This window comes from Gossypium hirsutum, chromosome D08 (assembly GCF_007990345.1).
Source record: "Gossypium hirsutum isolate 1008001.06 chromosome D08, Gossypium_hirsutum_v2.1, whole genome shotgun sequence".
NCBI lineage: Eukaryota > Viridiplantae > Streptophyta > Magnoliopsida > Malvales > Malvaceae > Gossypium > Gossypium hirsutum.
This window is the reverse complement of record NC_053444.1, coordinates 19,074,497-19,095,262: the sequence shown is the minus strand read 5'-3', so window position 1 is coordinate 19,095,262 and position 20,766 is coordinate 19,074,497. Positions and strand designations below refer to the sequence as shown.

The 20,766-nt window shown below is 34.4% G+C and overlaps 1 non-coding gene across 1 annotated transcript; it reads left to right on the top strand.

The window, feature by feature from the left end:
• Positions 1–18,938: 18,938 nt before the first annotated feature.
• On the top strand, positions 18,939–19,044 carry LOC121220697 (small nucleolar RNA R71). Its single transcript, XR_005917914.1, has one exon. It is a non-coding gene; the product is annotated as a small nucleolar RNA R71 (small nucleolar RNA).
• Positions 19,045–20,766: the final 1,722 nt, after the last annotated feature.

Below are 20,766 nucleotides of genomic sequence, written 5' to 3'. Positions count from 1 at the left end.
ATCGCAACAAGTAATAAAGTGACAAGTAAATGTTGAGTTATCGTACCCACATGGATTGTAGAAGAATTATTTATGAAAGTAAGTTTAAACAGTTTGGTGAAAGAAAAATATTTGGATTTGGGAAATGATTAAAAACTAGAAAATAATGTAAAATATAATAAAGTTCTAATGCATGATTTCAAAACATGATTTTAATCAAGATGATATAATTGTGTTGGATTAATTTCATTTCCTTACCTTAGAATCATTAAACTTATGCCTATACTTATCCCTAATAAATCACGGCAACTCAATAATCTGCTAACTTATGAACATATTTACAAATCAAAAATCCATTCATCTCTTGTACATGTTCCTATGTCAACTCGACCGATAAAACATATTTATGAAGATAAACACGTTATTGCACATACATATTTATTAGATTAAACAATCTCTCACATATTCCTATGTCAATTCAAACGATTAATTCAACCTAATAAGCACATAAAAGACTATGTGAGGTAACAAAGTATCCTTACCTTGAAACAGTTTAATCACAGTAATCTTGCAAGTTATGCAAGGCATATGTATCGCCAAATACAATGCTAATTCAATCTTCAGCTACCTTAGAAGAATTAAACATGCACTGATTAAGTACTATGTCCATTAATTACAATTTCAATGCAAGAATAACTTAATCATGGTTTTACTTAATCAAATATTGTACCGAGGCCTATAACAACATAAACATAAATCTAACAAATCAAGAGGACGGGATGCAATCAACCCAACACGAATTAAATTCAAGCTAAGCTGATTAAATTAACCATTCCAATAGCATAAATATTCATAGACATTTTCATCATAAAAACAACAAAAATTAAAGAGATAAGGAACAAGAATTAAATCCGGTGGTTTTCCATGGCTTGACTAGGTTGCTTCGTTCTTCCTTCTTTGTTGTCCTCACCGGTCAAGGCTACTATGATCACTCAATTGTTGTTCCAAAATGGCTGAAGAAGACCCCTTTCCAAAGAGGAGAAATCGGCACAAGAGCAAGGAACTTTGAATGGGAAAATGAGAGAAAAAAGTGAGAGAGGAGAGAAGAGTTATGATAGAAGAGTAGTGAGAGAAGAGATGTGAGTGAGAGATGATTTGAATGGGCAGAAAAGGGGGTTTATATAGCTAAGGATGGCTGATAAAAATAACAAATTTTAGTAGCCAAAGAACCCCCTCATGGCCTGCCATTCTACATGGCACAGTTGAGATTTTCTACTTTGCTAAAATTAGCCTGGGGCAAATCCATAAAGCCTTAATTTAAGGTTTGGTTTGAATGCAATTTGGAAGTCTTCCAAGGGCCTTTTTGCAGCTCATTTAATCAGCTAAAAATGCTAATTTGGGTAAAAATTTGAATGATTCTGGGCTGCCCAATTGGTGGCTGGTTCGGTTCGCTCAATTTGGTTTAACTAGTGCGGTTCAATTGGGCCCTTTTTTCATAATTAATTAAAATTAATTTATTTAGCCCAAATTAAATTCGGAATAGATTAAAATTAATTATATTATAAATTAATACGAATATTTGGACCGTCTTAGGCTGGAGATTTTTTTACCTTGTTACTTCGAATTGCTTCTAGGTTTTGTTCTTCTAACGGTGTCTGCCGGGTCAATTTTCGCCCTTTGTACAAATCTCTCAAAAATAATCAAAATTCACTAAAAATAATTGTAAAATTGACTAAAAATTAACATGTTCAAATTTTTAATAAAATTTAATTATTTTATAAAAATTAATTATTTTATGATAAAAATTCTATCGAAAATGCATGATTTTAACTAAAATTAGGTATGAAAAAGTATATAAATCTTTGTGTTTCCAAATAGAAAATCTTATCTCCCTGAACTTTCAGTGGAGCAAAATGAAGCTAAAAATCTATTACCCCTGAAGTCGCAGTGGGTCGGATCGAATTCACCACAACGAATCTTATGTCTCTTAAGTTGTAGTGGAGCAAGATGAAGATACAATTCCTATAACCCTGAAGTTGCAATGGGTTGGAATGAAGCTACAACTACAAATCCTATACCCCTAAAATTGCTGTGGGTTGGATTGAATTTACTATAAAGAATCTTATCTCCTTGAAATTGCAGTGGAGCAAGATAAGCTACAACTCCTATATCCCTGAAGTTATAGTGGATCAGATTCGAACTACAATTCTTATACCCCTAAAGTTGCAGTGGGTTGGAATAGAGCTACAACATCAACTCTTATCTTCTTGAAGTTGAAATGGAGCAAGGTGAAGCCGTGATACTAAATCATGCCTTCCTAAAGCTGAAGCGAAAGAGATACAGTAAAGTAGAGTAACCAATGAACTAAAAGAGTGGGTTACTTGAAAAAGAAAAAACACTGGAGAAGTCCAGATTCAGCAAGACCGGACAGAATTGGTCCTCTTTTAAAGTCTTTGCTCCAATCCCGTTACACGACAATAAGCAAAGAGAGCCAGCAGTAGTGCCCGAATTCATCTGGCCCAAAAGAAAACCAAAAATAAATAAATAAAATAAAAATTCCAATAATATTAAGCTCATTTACAAAAAAATTACAAGCCCAATTTACCTAACCTAAATCTTCTAACCTAAAAACCCTAAAAGCCCAAGCCCAAAAAACCCTAGTCACCGCTGCTCCTTACCATGTCAGCGGATATGACACCCGAGGACTGCCTTTACCTGTCATGGATATGACCGCGGCTCCCCAACGGTGTTGACCTTGTCATGGATACCTGTAAATAAGAAAAAAAAGAGGAACAGAGAAAAGAAGATAGAAACGATGAAAAACGTAAAAGAAAAGAAATCAAATAATATGTAATCAGGCTATAAAAGCCACCACAATGGATGTAATTTTGGAGAAAAAATATGAAAGAAACAAGATTTGAAATAGAAAGAACAAAGAAAACGTTTAAAAAGGTAGTTTATTTTTCTTTTTATTATCGAAAAAACCATAATAATAAAAAAATAGAAGTTCATTTCTTAGTGGTTGTTTCGCCCTCTGCCACCGTCGGAGACCTTCTCTGGCCCTAAATACCTCAGAACTCACTAGAGTTTTGCCGAGGATTCAACAAACATGGCAACGCCAATTTTTTTTTGTTTTTTTCTTCCTTTTTTTGAGTTTAGAAGGCTTTAGTCTTCAGATTTGAGTTTTAGGGGTCTTAAGGACTAAGGAAGGCATCTTTTTTATAAATCTATCCACCGGAGGCGATAGTCACCGATGATCGGTGGCCATGAAGGAGCAACGACGGCTTTGTGGCCGGAGGAGAGGGTGCTTGAAAGAAAGGAAAGGATGAGAAATTTTTTTTTGAAATAAAGGTAAAATGATTTTTTTCTTAATTTTTTATTTATATAGGGTCATGATATGACGCCATTTTGGGCTTAACCTTTAGACGCCCAAAACGACATCGTTTTGATGCTTAACTCGACAACCTAACCCGAATGGCACAGGACCCGAGCGTTTTGGATATGGTGGGTCTATTTATTTCCCTGGTCCTTCCGCTTTGGTGGCTCTTTTCAATTTCATCCTATTCCTGTTTTGTCATTTTATTTATTGCCCCATAATTTTAATCTACTTATACAAATCATTACTTTGAACTACTATCAAACTTAAGGGAATGACACGGATAGAAAAATAACCTTATGAGTCCCTTTACTTTCTACGTTGTTTCAATTTGATCCTTTATATTCATTTTTTTACGATTTATGCTTTAAATTTTTTTATATTCAATTCAATCCTTGTACTCCTGACCCTTTGGGAGTGACGTGTGCTAGGGTTGGGATTATTTGCCCTCGAAGTCCCTAAATTTTTATACTCTATTTTAATTTAATCCTTTACATTCTGTTTTCTTATAATTTAGGTATTAAATTTTGTTATATTATCAATTTAGTCCTCTACTTCCCTTTTCTTCATTTATTTAGAAATTCATGCTTTAAGTTTTGTTTAAATTTCAACTTAATCCCTCATTTATTTAATTTTGCCTCTTTATTTACTATATCTTTTATTTTAACGCTTAAAATTCATGTTATTTATATTTCTTTTTTTATATAAATTTTATTTTATCGTTGTTATTATTATTTTTTATTATTCATATTAGTACTATGATAGTAATCATGACATGATTATCGCTATTATTACAATAAATTGATGTTTTTTTTATTATTATAGTTGCATTGTTATTATCCACTAGCATAACATTTGTTTTAGTTTTCTTCATTTATTTATTTATTTATTCATTTGTTTATCATTTTAATGTCATCATTTCTTTTTTACCTACTACTATTTTACTTTATTTTGCTAATCACCATTTCATGTATCATGTTAGAATATATTTATCCATTTTATTTGGCCTAAACAAATTAGAAATTATATTGTTTTAAAATTACGTTCATTCTACCTAACGTATAGGAAATATTTAAAACCGAAGTAATCAAATATCCTATTTAAAAAATAAAAATGAGATTTAAGTAATGAACAAATGGTGATTACTCTTGTTTTCGAGGACTCAAGGCATTGTGTCGTAACTTACGGGGCATGATATTTTCTTCTCAACGAACTCAAAATAAGGCCTTTTCGTAAAATTTAATTTAGTTAAGTGATTTTAATTAAAAAGAAAATCATGCAAAGTGGGGTTGTATTTTAATCTCTCTTCAAATTTTCGACTTCCGACATTAAAACATCAAGTAATCAAGTAGGTAACAATTTTAGGCATTATGAGGGTGCTAATCCTTCCTCATACGTAATTGATTCCCTAACCCATTTTTTGGATTTATAAGACCCAATATTACCATTTTAGTAAATCTAACTTTTTATTAAAATGACTAAGTATTTGTAACATCCCGAAATAGGGCCTAAATGGAATAGTGGCATCGAAACCACGAATTCGAGATAGAAAAGTTTATTGTGATTAATTTTTTTATGATTTACTGATTGATTGGATGCATATGTTAAAATACCGATAAGAAATTTTAGCAATTGCATGTCTAAATTGCATATTAGGGCTTAATTGCAAAAGTGGGTAAATATGAGCTTTAGATGATAAAGGATTTAATTGAAGTGCATAATTGAAGTAGAGGTCCTTAAATGGTAATTAGACCATTAGATTTTCATGGAAAAAATGGGCATGCATAGATAAAAATAACTAAAGTTTTAACGAAAGGCATTTTAGTCATTTGGTAATAAAAAGAATTAAAAGGGAAAAAGATGGCAAAATATTTTTTTACGTTTTTTGAGTCCTCGTAGCTCGGTTTAGCTTATTCTACCATTAATTCATGTTGGGGTTCATATTTGGAAAAATAAACATAGGTGAAATGTGTTTATTTTGATGTTTTATGGTAGAATATAAAGCTTGAAATTATGTTAAACAACTTTTTCTAGGCGATTTTAAGTGAAAACGAGTAAAACGACATAATCGGTAAAAATACCTAATGTTCATAAGTAAATGTTAAAGTGGGAATTTGATGTTGTCATAGAAGGGAAAGATGTTCAGCATGTCATAAAACATAAGAATAAGGGATGAAGTTTAAATTCCGAGCTTTAGGGAAAATGTGTAAATATGCAAAAATTTAGGGGCAAAATCATAATTTTGCCAAAGTTCGAGTCAAGGACTGTTTTGATGAATGTGAGTATTAAATAAGCTAATTTTTCTATTATAGATCAAGAGGATTGAAATCCAGAGTTAGACTAGGGAAAGAAAAAGGTTGAGGACTAAGTTGCCAGATTTGATCGTATTTTGTACCGAGGTAAATTTACGGTAAATAAATGCAAAATTTAAATAATTATTATTAATGTTGTTATTTTCCAGTAATTATGTTCTTATTTTATAAAATTATTTAATGTTGACTCGAGTATGAGATGATAGAGAATTGGTGTTAAAAAGTCTCGTTGAAACATTAGTAATGTATTAGATACAAATGTCATGACATTAAGGGATGAGATCCCATGTAAGACCATGTCTGGGACATTGGATTGGCATTATTGAGGTTTTGAGGTTATGAGAGGTCCCATGTAAGACCATGTCTTGGACATGGCGCTGGCACCAAGATGAGAGGTCCCTCGTAAGACTATGTCTGGGACATTGCATGGGCACCGATATGAGATCTCCCATGTAAGACAATATTTGGGATATGGGATTGGAAATACAAGAAACATCCCATGTAAGACTATATCTGGGACATGGCTTTGGCATGTTATTATCAGACAGGAGACCCAAGTATCCTTAGTATTCCAAGTTGTTCAACGGGCTAGTAAATAGACTATGTTACATGAAAGTTCAGGTAAAAGCATAATAAATAGATTCAGGTGAGTTATAAGGGCTAATAATATCTCAGTTACCAGTTGAGAAAATGAAATTTTAGCGAGGAGTAAGTTATATTCATGAGTTATTTAAGTAAGCAAGTAAGTAAACAGGTAAGAGAGTAAGTAAAGAAGAAGCAAAGACCTTGATACTTGATGATGATTTATGAGTATAATTATTTCTGATAAATGTTGTTATCTATTTTCCTATAAACATACTAAGCTTTACGCTTACCCCCTTTATTTTCTTTCTTTTTTTATAGTATTTCCAAGCCAATTCAAGGATCGTAAGGACGTCGGAGTTCGTTACACACTATCAATAGATTATCTCAGTATTTTGTGATTCGAAATGTTTTAAGTTATGGCATGTATAGAGACTTAGTCATTTTGTGTGTATGTCGTTATGATATGGCTAATGAATAGAATGTAAATATTCGATGACGATTAGTTATTGAAATGGCTATTTAAGAATATTTTTGGTGTTATGTATGCCTAACTCATAGTTGTTACAAAGAAATTATAAAAGAGTAAAAATTTGCAATGGAATAGTTTTTGGATAGTAGCATTCACGTGATTTTGAAAAATCACCAAGGATAGTAGAAATGAAATTAGAGAGTGAATGAGATATATAATTAAATCTTATCGAGTCTATTTTCACATAAAAGAAACGGTGTAGGCAAACAAATTTTATATTTTCTAATATTTGAATTTTAGTGAGACAGGGTCAGAATGGTTTTTAAAGTCCCCTATTCTAATTTTAGAAAATCATTAAAAGTTGTATAGAAAGAATTATGAGTCATAATTTATATGTATAGATTATTTAGTGAGTCTATTTTCAATAGAAACAAGTGAAATCACCATATGAAGCCTGTAAAATGAGATAATTGAGTTTTAGTGAATAAAGGTCAGAACCATCTGATAGTGAAACAGGGGAGACTTGAATGAATAAACTATAATATTTGGATAATCCAAAAATTCTGGAAATTTTATGATAAGAGAATATATGAGTCTAGTTTCATTGAAGATTGACGGATCTAAATTTTGAGTTTTGTAACTCAAGTTATAATTAAATTAGAGACTATTACACAAGTGGACAGTTTATTGTGAATAGTGAAATAAATTATTTTTGATTTGTTTAAGTATTCGAAAAATTTTTAATGTTCCTGGTTTGGACCCGAACCATTCCTGTTCCATGTTTTAGGGTCTCGAGGGTCCTTTTTAGGGACATATTGATTGACTGTGGGCAAATTTATTTTAAAAGCAAATTTTTATGCTCCAAATTAGTAAGTTAAGTCAGGTAACGCCTCGTGCTCGACTCCGGCAACGGTCTCTGGTAATATGTGTTACATTTATTGGTATCAAAGTGAGAGTTTAGTCGGTTCTTGAAATATCCAGTATGAATAAGAGTCTAGCTATACATGCCATACCTGTATTTTGATAGTGTGACAACTCCTGATGATTTTAAAATGTTTTTCTTTTATAGTTGTGGATCCCGAATGAGCTAGTGCAGATGATGTAGAAAGTAATACACCTGCTCCCGCAGAAGGGACGGTGCCACCAGATAGTAGTGAAAGGCCCGTTACAGTTAGTCAGGAAGGAGGGGCTCGAGAAGCTTTCTTCCAAGCTATGAATGAATGGTTTGCCAAGTTCGTTTGCACGAATTCGGTTGTTAGACCTCTACCCCTTCATGATTCTCCGATCCCCCATGTAGCACCCCTAGTCACAGTGCAGTTATAAGAGAAAGGCCACCATTTGATAAGATTAGAAAATAAGGGGCTGAAGAGTTTCAGACTACTAAAGATAATGATGCAAAAAGAGCAAAATTTTGGCTCGAGAATACTATCAGAGTCTTTAATGAGTTATCCTGTACACCTGAGGAATGCATGAAGTGTGTTGTCTCACTCCTTAGAGATTCAGCCTATCATTGGTGGAAGACTCTTGTGTCAGTTGTACTTAGCGAGAAAGTTACTTGGGATTTCTTTCAAGAGGAGTTCTATAAAAAGTATATCAGTCAGAGATTTATTGACCAGAAAAGAAAAGAGTTCCTTGAGTTAAAGTAGGGTAAGATGACTGTAACCGAGTATGAACGTGAATTTGTCAGACTCAGAAAGTATGCTCAAGAGAGTGTGTCTACAGAGGCTATCATGTACAAAAGATTTTAGGATGGGCTCAATGATGATATTCAACTGTCAGTTGGCGTTCTAGAGATAAAAGAGTTTGTTATTCTAGTTGAAAGAGCCTGTAAGGTAGAGGAGTTGTTTAAAGAAAAGGAAAGGGGCAAAGCTGAAATTGTGGTTCAAGACACGAAGAAAACGCAGATGAGCAGATAATTTTAGTCTACATCCAAGAGGTATCGTAGCTGAAACAGAGGTAGAAGATTTGTGGGTTCAAGAACTCAGACTACTACAATCGCAAGTGTGGGTAGTACTCGAGCACCTAGACCGGAGTGTGCTCAATGTTGTAGACGTCATCTCGGTGAGTGCCGAGCAAATGAAAGTGCTTGTTTTAGATGCAGTAGATCATTTTATTCGGGATTGTCCCGAAACAGTTAAGAGAGAAGTAAATACCCAGTGCAAGATTGGGAAATGCTCCCACTAGAGGCAGACCATAGAGGAATCTAGGAGTTGGAGCAAGTAACAGGGGTAAGTCCAGAGACTCAATAGCTAAATCAGATGTTAGAGCACCCGCAAGAACTTATGCTACTCGCGCTTGCGAAGAGGCATCCTCCTCCAATGTGATTACGGGTACATTTTCTCTCTATGATACTAGTGTTATTGCTTTGATTGATCCAGGTTCAATCCATTCCTATGTTTGCATGAGATTGATGCCTAGTATGAACATGTCCATAGGATCTACTAAATTTGTGATTAAAGTATCGAATCCATTAGGCCAGTATGTGTTAGTAGACAAAGTATGTAAAAATTGCCCTTTGATGATTAAAGGTCATTGTTTTCGGCTGATCTTATGCTATTGCCATTTGATTAGTTTGATGTGATTCTTGGTATGGATTGGTTGACCGCCCATGATGTGATAGTGAATTGCGGAAAGAAATACATTGAGTTGAAATGCAAAAATGGTGATATTATTCAGGTTAATTCAGATGAGTTAGATAGTTCTCTTGCCATGATTTCTATTATGTCTGCTCAGAAATGTTTGAGAAAAAGGTATAAAGCTTATCTTATTATTGTATTGAATACTAAAGATTTAGAGTTGAAAATTGAATCAGTGATAGTAGTTTGTGAGTTTTCCGATGTGTTTCCGGAAGAATTGCCAGGTTTGCCTCCTATTAGAGAAGTTGAGTTTGGTATTGAGTTGGTTCCAGGTACCACTCTCATTTCTATCGCTCCATATAGAATAGCCCCGTTGGAATTGAAAGAATTGAAAGCTCAGTTGCAGGAATTAACTGATAAAGGTTTTGCAAGGCCTAGTTGTTCTCTGTGTGGCGCACCAGTGCTTTTTGTGAAAAAGAAAGACGGTTCGATGAGGTTGTGTATAGATTATCGGCAGCTTAACAAGTAACAATAAAGAATAAATATCCACTGCCTAGAATTGATAATCTGTTCGACCAATTGAAGGGAGCCACTGTGTTCTCCAAGATAGATTTGAGATCCGGTTACTGTTAGTTGCGGGTTAAAGAGTCAGATATTCCGAAGACTGCTTTCTAGACTAGGTGTGGTCACTATGAGTTTCTTGTAATGCCATTTGGCTTGACTAATGCTCTTGCCATATTCATGTATTTAATGAACCGAATCTTTCGACTGTACTTGCACAAGTTTGTAGTTGTATTTATTGATGATATTTTGATTTACTCTCCTGATGAGATTGAACATGTCGAACATTTTAGAATAGTTTTACAGATTTTGAGAGATAATCAGGTGTATGCGAAGTTTAGCAAAAGTGAGTTCTAGCTTCAAGAAGTCGGATTCCTTGGACACATTGTCCCAGGTGATGGTATTAAAGTTGATCCAAGCAAAATTTCAGCAATTGTTGAGTGGAAACCACCCAGAAATGTGTCAAAGGTTAGAAGTTTTCTTGGATTAGCTGGTTATTTAAGACGAATTGTAAAGGGATTTTCTTTGATAGCTACCCCATTGACAAGGTTATTGCAGAAAGATGTCAAGTTTGAATGGACCGAGAAGTGTCAGCAGAGTTTTGACAAGTTAAAGACATTGTTAACTGAAGCTCCTGTGATTTACAGTGATGCATCCTTGAATGGATTGGGTTGTGTACTTATGCAGAAAGGTAAAGTAATAGCATATGCTTCCAAACAGTTAAAGCCACATGAGAAAAACTACCTGACGCACAATTTAGAGCTAGCTACCATTGTATTTGCGTTGAAGATCTGGAGACATCACTTGTACGGTGAGAAGTGTCGAATATTCACTGACCATAAAAGTTTGAAATACTTGATGGCCTAGAAAGATTTGGACTTGAGGCAAAGAAGATGGCTAGAGATGATTAAAGATTATGAGCTAGTGATCGACTATCATCCGGGTAAGGTAAACATTGTTGGTGATGCCTTGAGTAGAAAGTTTTTATTTACATTGAGAGCTTTGAATACTAGTTTGACTTTATCAGATGATGGTTCTATTTTAGCTGAGTTGAGAGCTAAACTGATGTTTCTTAAAAAAAACTGTAAAGCTAAGAAAGATGACAGTGAGTTACAAACTAAAAGAGCTCAGTGCGAATCAGGTGTAGAGTTTGATTTTCAAATCAGTTCTGATGGTTATTTGATGTTCAAAAATCAGATATGTGTACCGAAGAATGATGAGCTTATTTGAAAGATCTTACAGGAAGCACATAGCATTTCTTTGTCTATTCACCCAAGTAGTATAAAGATGTATAATAATTTGAAGAAAACTTACTGGTGGGCAGGAATGAAAAGAGATATTTCAGAATTTGTTTCTAGATGCTTGATTTATTAGTAGGTAAAGGCGGAATATCAGGTACCTTCAGGTTTATTGCAGCCTGTGTTAGTTCCTAAGTGGAAATGGAACCGAGTTACCATGGATTTTGTGACATGGTTATCGTTGACACTGAGAAAGAAATATGCACTATGGGTTGTGATTGATAAGCTAACAAAGTTGGCTCATTTTATCCCAGTTCGTATGGATTATTCACTTGACAAGTTGGTTGAGTTGTATATTTTAGAGATAGTTAGACTACATGGAGTACCATTATCGATTATCTCAAATAGAGATACGAGATTTACTTCGCGGTTTTGGAAGAAATTGCAGGAAGCTTTGGGCACAAAGTTGAGCTTTAGTATAACTTTCCATCCTCAGACTGATGGTCAGTCAGAGAGAGTTATTTAGATACTTGAGGATATCCTCAAACTGATGGTATGGGCATCGATATGAGAACTCTCATGTAAGACCATATCTGGGATATGGCATTGGCAGCACAAGAAACATCCCAAGTAAGACCATGTCTGGGACATGGCTTTGGCACGTTATTATCTGACAGGAGACCCGAGTATCCTTAGTATTCCAAGTAGTTCAACGGGCTAGTAAATAGACTATGTTACATGAAAGTTCAGGTAAAAGCATAATAAATAGATTTAGGTGAGTTATAAGGGTTAAGAATATCTTAGTTATTAGTTGAGAAAAAGAAATATCAGCAAGGGAGGAGTGAGTTATATTCATGAGTTATTTAAGTAAGCAAGTAAACAAGTAAGAGAGTAAGTAAAGAAGAAGCAAATACCATGATATTTAATGATGATTTATGAGTATAATTATTTATGATAAATGTTATTATTCATTTTCTTGTAAACATACTAAGCTTTACGCTTACCCCTTTTATTTTCTTTCTTTTTTTATAGTATTTCCAAGCCAATTCAGGGATCTTAAGGACGTCGGAGATCATTTCACACTATCAACAAATTATCTCGGTATTCTGTGATTCAAAATGTTTTAAGTTATGGCATGTATAGGGACTTAGTCATTTTGTGTGTGTGTCCTTATGATATGGCTAATGAATAGCATTTAAAAATTCAAGAATGATTAGCTATTGAAATGACTATTTAAGAATATGTTTTGGTGTTATGTTGCCTAAATGATAGTTATTACAAAGAAATTATAAAAGAGTAAAAATTTGCAATGGAACAGTTTTTGGACAGCAGCATTAACATGATTTTAAAAAATCACCAAGGATAGTAGAAATGGAATTAGAGAGTGAATGAGATATAGAATTAAAGCTTATCGAGTCTATTTTCACAGGAAAGAAACGGTGTAGGCAAAGGAATTTTATATTTTGTAATATTTGAATTTTAGTGAGGTAGGGTTAGAATGGTTTTCGAAGTCCCCCATTCTGAATTTGGAAAATCATTAAAAATTGTATAGAAACAATTATGAGTCATAATTTATATTTTTAGATTCCTTCATAAGTCTCTTTTCAATAGCAACAAGTGGAAGCACCATATGAAGCCCGTACAATGAGATAATTGATTTTTAATAAATAGAGGTCAAAACCGTCAAACAGTGAAGTAGGGGAGAATTTAACGAATAAACTGTACTATTTGGCTAATCCAAAATTTCTGGAAATTTTATGATAAGAAGATATATGAGTCTAGTTTAGGGAAAATTTACAGATCTGAAGTTTGAGTTTCGTAGCTCGAGTTATAATTAAATTAGTGACTGTTGCACAAGTGGATAGTTTTATTATGAATAGTGAAATAAATTATTTTTGATTTGTTTAAGTATTCGGAAAATTTTTACTGTTCCTGGTTTGGACCCGAACTGTTTTCATTGCATGTTTTAGGGTATTGAGGGTTCTTTTTAGGGACATATTGATTGAATGTGAGTGAATTAATTTTAAAAGCAAATTTTTATGCTCCAAATTAGTAAGTTAAGTCTGGTAACGCCTCGTGCTCGTCTCTAGCAACGGTCTCGGGTAAGGGGTGTTACAGTATTGATGTGATCCAATCACACCTAAATAAAAAAAGATTGGTGGCGACTCTATTTTCATTTTAAAATAAAAGTCAATTTCAAAAAAGCTTTCAACAGTAGGAGCTTGAGAAGTATTCACGATCGAAGTAGCTAACCCTTTTTTAAGTCTAAGAAACTATGGTCATTCACCATCCTCAGAGTCTTGGGTGCTCCTCTCCACCCTTGGTCTCGTTTGGGTTTTCTTAACTACTATTTTCTTAGGTTGAGCAGCAGTAGTACCTTTGTTTGCCCGAGCTTCATCCAATATGGTTGTAATGCCCATGATTGTTTGAATAGTCGTAGTGGTATGAGAATTCAAAGAAGACCCTGCACTACCAACAAGAGTGTTAGCCCGACTAGAAGAAGAAGTAGAAGGAGTACCATGATTTATTATGTTCGATTGGTATGGATGTAGTACACAAGTGTAGTAAAAAAAGAAGGGAGGTTTCCTCATGCCACTTACTAAAACTTGTGCCAGATCACTACGTGCGTTGTGAGGCCAAGCCACTGAAACAGAAGGAACAATATAAGTATCCACTCATTGAAGAAGGTCATTTGCTCGACGACCATTTGGGTTCATCTCTTGTAGGAAATATTGGAAACCATTCCTGACTGAGACAACTTCCATCAATTCAATTACGTGCCCCCCTTAACCGTTTATACTGGTTCAATACAGCAACTGAGTCAACAAGTAGACCTTGTGAAAAGATGTCTTCTCGAGGAAGGGGCCACCGAGTAGGGAAGCCAAACCCAGTTTCTAGCTTGTAAACAACCCTTGCAAATTTTTCCTTCTTCAGATGAATATTCAAAGCCCAATTCTAGATTATAGGCTCATAGCCTAGGCGTGCTCTGAAGTAGGCATTACCGATTGAGACATCCTGTCTCTTTTCCTTCAACTGGTAAATCTTTTGGAATACGCCTAACATTGGTGGCTCATTGTTCATACAACAGTCTGTAAAGAAGGCCACCAATGTCCACTATGGCAAAGCAGATAGTTGCTCTAGTGTGATGTCATCACAGTAAAGTACTAAGTAGAAGAAGGGGTGGAGAGGTAGATGGAAGCCCGGCACTAGCAAAATGAGTGGAATAATGAAACCTATTGTCACATAGAAGAAACCCTTGCGTCATTAGAATTTATAGGCGAAGTGTGGTTGAAAGATGCCTTGGTCTCCTAAGTACCGATTTAGTTCATCTTTAGTAGTACTACATTTGTACATCAGAGCATCCATGTGTGATGGGATGTCATTAAGACCTTTAGGTCCGAATATAACTGGACCTCTGGGACTGTTGTTCTGTCTAATCTAGCCGCAACCCCTCCCTCGAGTGGTGGGTCCAACCATAATGTGTTTTAGAAATGAAAGAAAAAGGAAAGGGAAAAATTACCTCTGAAGGAAAATGAAAACTGAAGACGAGAGAAATGGGAAACTTTGACAAAAAGATATATAGGGTTCCAATGATACAACAAAGGCTTTGTAAAAGTGTTTAAGTTTTAATATTTCTAAAAAACCAAATGTCTATGGGAAGTTTAAAATTTTGGGTTAACTATTCGAATCCTCTAATTGTTATTCGACACTTGTCAAGGCTGAGGTTAAGAGACATTTGAAAGCACGGGAGTACCCACTAAGCTTAGAATTTTCCATTTAAAACTGACTGTTGGCATTCTCGCCAATTAGGATTCCCATAGTGTATGCCACCAAATAGAAACCGTTATGACTGTGTAGGGCATTTCGCTAATCTGTATTATACGTCTAGCGCGGAGAATTAGCTATCCAACTTTAGTTTTAGGGATTTTCAAGTTGATAAAAATTTTAAGGATGAAATTTTTATTAAGAAGGCGAGAGTTGTAACACCCCAAATTTGGCAGATACAAAAAAAAGGTGAGTAGAGATGAATTTTACCTATTTTGGTGCATTATAGTTGTATAGTTTGCCAATTGGCAGGCTTTTGGCGAATAAAGTTGGCGCATAGAGTATCCGCCCATAGAAATGCATAGGAATTTCATCTTAGAATATTCCTCAAATGAAGAGAGAATACGAAAAATGAAAAGCCTTGCGAAGGTTACCGCCAAAGGTATAGTATGCCTTGTTTGCTTGAGTACTGTGCCAAGAAGGTTTTGTAACGAGATTTGGTTGTGAGTTAACTGGGTTGATTGTTCAAATAGCATTTGTACAAAATTTTATTTTATATTTTTTCGGTTCTTGTAGGCCATGTAAAGGACAATTTCTATACATATTCGACACTTGTTAAGATCCATTAAGGGGAAATTGTGTATATATATGGTATGAATGGAACATCGAGATGGATTTCTTTCTTTTGTTCTATATTCAGGTTCTTCTTTTTAAGCCAAAATATTCTCTTCTTCTTTATTAGACTGGGAGCTAAGACCTTTGGGTGTAATTAGTGGATATTTCAACCTTCTAGTAAGCCTGATATCTTTGCATATTATGATTCCAAAAGAGTAAGGATGTTAAGAAGCATAAATACAGTAGGAAGTAAATAGAAGGCATTGCATGAGGGTTGTTTGTACTTGGTATACGAGTAATTCCATGTTCTTTCGAGCATTTTCTAGTGCGGGTTCTAGTAAATTTGTGTTTGGAACTCCAGGCTATAGTATAGGTGTGTATCAAGTAATTCTTTATCCTGATTTATGTAAGTTAATTTATATTCGAAATTCACATGTTGATATTATCACGAATAACTGGTAAAACTGTGAAGCAAAGTAATGTTGTTGCATGTTTGCAATTGAGGTAAATAAGTTAGGGTACGAATAAGATGATGTGTAATGTAAATGCATGTGACATTAGGTATGGAAAGGTGAATTTTGTGAAGAGAATATAAACTAGTTAGGTATGAAAATGAATCTAGGTAAGTGGATTTTATGTTGGACGAGCAACCATCCATTTGTGTTGGCACCGGTAAGGAAGTTACATTGTTAACTGGACAAATAGATCACGGTGATAACAAGGATACTCACGGCTTACCCTCTGGTGAGATGTAAACTGAACTGGTAGAACACGGCATGAGAATTTGTAAGACCATGCAACTGCAAACCCATGGCTTTGTATGACAATGAAAAATACTCATGGTGATGTCTTTAGTGAGATGCAGACTGGACTAGAAAATCACAACATGGAAATATATGTATAAGACCATGAGGGAGAAACCCCATGGCATCTTTTGAGATAGTCCGACGAGACAATAAACATGTAATTCTCTGTAATGCCTTTGTGGCGTATTCTATGAAGCCTGTATAGCATATTCTATAAAGCCTTTGTGGTTTAATCTATAAAGCCTTTGTGGCATATTCTGTATAGCCTTTGTAGCGTACGTTTTAAAGCCTTTGTGGAATATTTGATGATATCTGAGTGACTATTTCTATAATGTCTAAGAGATGTTGTTTCGTAAAACGTTTATGTGTCGTCATCTCGTTGAGCATTGAAATTTTTGTAACAACCCAAACTCGGCCAGGACGGTGCAATCCGAATCTAGAATGTCATATCAGCCACCAAAGTACTCTTCATTCAACACCTAACCTAACCTCCAACACACCACAAACTAAATTATAAAACATTCCCAAGTTACAAATATGCAATAGAATATCCTATATACGTAAAAGGAACAAGAGACAAGCAAACTCATAAAATTTAACTTGCACAAGAGAGGCATTCACATGTGACAGCAATATGTCATAAAGACAAAAGAAGAAAAATCATGCGATCATGTAACTGTGTGAAGGACTGTTAAAATTTAGTAACTTACTCTTAGGCTTGCATGCGTATAGGGTTCGCATACATATAGGGTTTACATATGTATAAAGGTTTGTATACAAAGGTAAGGGTTCGTATAAAAGTAAGGGTTTACGTACTTGGGTACTTCATAGTAATTTTGGCTAACTCAATATGGGCTATTTGGTTTTGTTTATTTTCATGCTTTAAAATTGTGGTAACAATTTAAGAAGAATTTAATTTCAAGAACATGGATTTGTAATTTAGGGAAAATATTAAAACATGCTTTCAAAACATATTCATACTAGAATGAAGTTTACTTATTAAACATTCAAGTATTTTACTACATAAGTTTATCAGTTCACAAACTTGGAAATAAAAGTAGCCATAAGAAAAATTAAGTCTTATAACAATTAGTGAAGTCAACATATTATAAGATATTCATAATCCCAAAAAGAATCCCACATTTCCTTTAAATCATGGGTTCGCTTCTACTACCTCTCCAGTGTTTATACTTCTCCTGGACCACTTGCCTCGTCGTTACAAACAGTGCATTCTAACTAACTATAGTGTATAAAAGGACCGTGTGAGTTCTTGCGAACTCAATGAATAAAAAAGAAAGAATAATCGTATAGTACACACGAAACATAAGTTTAAAAAAAGTTTAGGCAAAATAATTCTTTTACAAACTGGGTTCCCATATCTATACGAAGTCTAGTTCGCAATTACCTGTTGATAGTTAGCTTAGGCAGAAAAAACATAATATTTTGAAAAACACAATATTTTACTCATGTACTTTTCAGTTGGATAAACGAACCTCCTTATTACTCGCAACATTGATTCAAAGAATCTTAACATGTCCCAAAAGTGTAGCATAATGCTAAACACTCTCTAAACACGCCAACATGTCCCTTTGAATGGAGCTTTGCTCGACATTCTCTTATCTCTCTAAACCTATCCCAGGGTCACTCCCCTAAAACACAAAACACAAAGGTGAGTACTCGTAATCCTATGGCATGCCATTATATCCAATGATTTCAAAAGTTTACAGAACATATACTTAAACTTAGAGCTCGCAACTCACTGTTCATAATAAGCTCACAATATAAAGCTTGCATATCACTGTTCATAAAACACATATATAATCACAATCAGAAAATAGAGATATAGATAAGGCTTACTCTCAGAACTTAGAACAAAAAACCTAAGCTTCCGATAACACTATGCTTCACACATACATGTGGCGATCCCTGAAAACTATCCAATTTTCTTAAAACCTTAAGTAAGCTTTGCTTTTCCCTTATCTTTGCTTGTAGATGGTTCTCATGGGTTCACAATGTCATAAACATACACAACACATTAAATTCATACATAAATACACATGCTATCCTTTTGGCAAACCTAGTTTCCTTTGTTGCTAACACAATAAAGAAATAGAGTCTTACCTTAAATCCTGAGGGCCAATATTTGGGTTTGGTCGAGATTGCATATATGAGTTGCTAGGATCGACTTGTTGATTGCTCCATGTGAAATTCAAATGATTTCACCATGAAGGATTGTAGTAATTTGATTATAGTCCTGGCCCAATCTTATTCTAATTCTGGGTTTGATGGCGATTTTTCAAACATATGACCATCTCCACAATAAACACAGGAGATGTTATCAAACTGGCTTGACTGCTAACTTATCATGTTACCATTAAAACCTTTAGCAATAAAGTTTTTAAGCAAGGAAGTCATAAAAGATACCTAGGCTGCCAAAGACGTAAGTGCATCAACTTCATGAACTTCGACCACTCTTCTTCCTGTGGCAACTCGATTAGTCAGCCACTGATAGTTGTTGCTAGAAATCCTTTCAAAGATCCAATATGTTTCATTGTATGATTTTGAAAGAGGAGCTCCATTGGCTGAAGCATCGACCACCATTCTTGTATTTGCATTGAGACCATTGTAAAAAGTCTTCAGCTAAATGTAGTTGGAAATGTCATGATGAGGACATTTTCGCAACAGCTCCTTGAATCGCTCCCATGCATAATAGAGAGATTTTTCGTCAAATTGTTGAAATGAGTGATTTTATTTTTGAGTTTGGCATTTTTGCTTGTCAAAAATACTTCATCAAGAATCGTTTAGCCAATTCTTTCCATGTTGGCGATACATAAGGCGGTAAGAATTCAACCATGCTCGAGCTCAATCTCTCAGCGAGTATTGGAATAACTTCAATCTCAAAGCGTCTTCAGTCACTTTGGCTAGCTTAAATGAATCGCTCACATCCATGAGTAAGCGAAGATGCTGATGCGGATCTTCGATAGGTATTCCACTATATTCACCCACAGTTTGCAACATTTGGAATATAACTAGCTTCAATTCAAACTGAGGGGCCTCAATTTAGGGTCTCACAATTCCCAGATTGAGTTCATTGAATAAAGGCATGACATACTGATAAATAGCATGATCTTTGTCATCAGCAACAATGATTGGATTATGAGCGTTGTAAACAACTCCTTCATTCTGATTTTGTTGCGTGGGATCTGTTTTCGTAGCTTGTCTTTAGGCTACTCGTTCCCTTCTTCTTTGTCTGAAGGTGCTATCAATATCAAGTTCAACAAGAGGTAGATCGATGATTCGATCTATGGTCATAAGCTATTGGTACCTAAGAAAAAAAACACAATGAAGAAAACTTAAATAAAAACAAAAGAATTTAAACCAAATTGGTGATTTTAAATTTCATAAATAATATTTAAAACACAGTCCCCGGCAACGACGCTAAAAACTTGTTGTGAATATTATATATATGCAATTGATGTGCAAGTTTACACAATCATCAACAAGTAATAAATTAGTGAGTTATAATATTATCTCCACATGGACTATATATATAAAACAAATTATTGTGAAATTACAAATTTACAAGTTGGTGGTGAAAAATAAATAAAGTGTGAAGTGTGAATTAACTACTTAACTGAAATGAATGACTACATATGCAAATGCAAATGAAAATTGAAGCAGCAATTCACGAGATTTAAAAACTATGACATGAATGACCTAGAATGATTATACTCCTCAACTAAATTTATTCACGACAATATTTAATAAATATTCCGGAAAAATCTTTGAATAGGGAGTTAAGTCAATCAATGAAAACCCAAAAAGAAATTATCTAAGGAAGTTTATACCAAAAACAAAAAAAATGTCGGATGAGCTTTGAGGGAATAAAACGTTTCTGTCGTAGGGAGAATTCAAAGAAATAGTTTTTCAGTCTCTTTTTTAGCTGGAAACAATACTTACGGGATAAAGAGTAAGGTAAATCTCCGTTAAGTATAACATACGTGTTGAAAAATAATTGGAGGGGCACTAAAAGAGACACCAGCAAGGTAGAGGAATTTCTTCTTATCGAATCCATCCACAAGTTATAAAAATTATAAAACTTATTTTGTGATAAAATTATGGGAGTTTTTTGAAATTACGGCATCTAACATTAGTAGAACTTGTAACACTATTATTATTGGCATGATGTCGTTTTAAGTTTTTTCAATGTTCTCCGATCAGTAATGTTGAATGTGTGGGTGAAGTCCTTGCGATATTTACATATAAATAGAAGAATATGTGGCTGATAGATATATATCACTAAATTTGGGGGGAGAAAGGAGGAAAGAATATAGAAAAGGTCGAGGAAAGAAAAATGGATGATCCTCCACGAATAAAGGGTTTCCATTTTAAGGTTTCAGTATATTGGGAATGACATCAAATTAAATGACACCTATGATGAAGTAAATTCGCAAGTGCCGCTAGATTTTATAAGCTTATGGTAC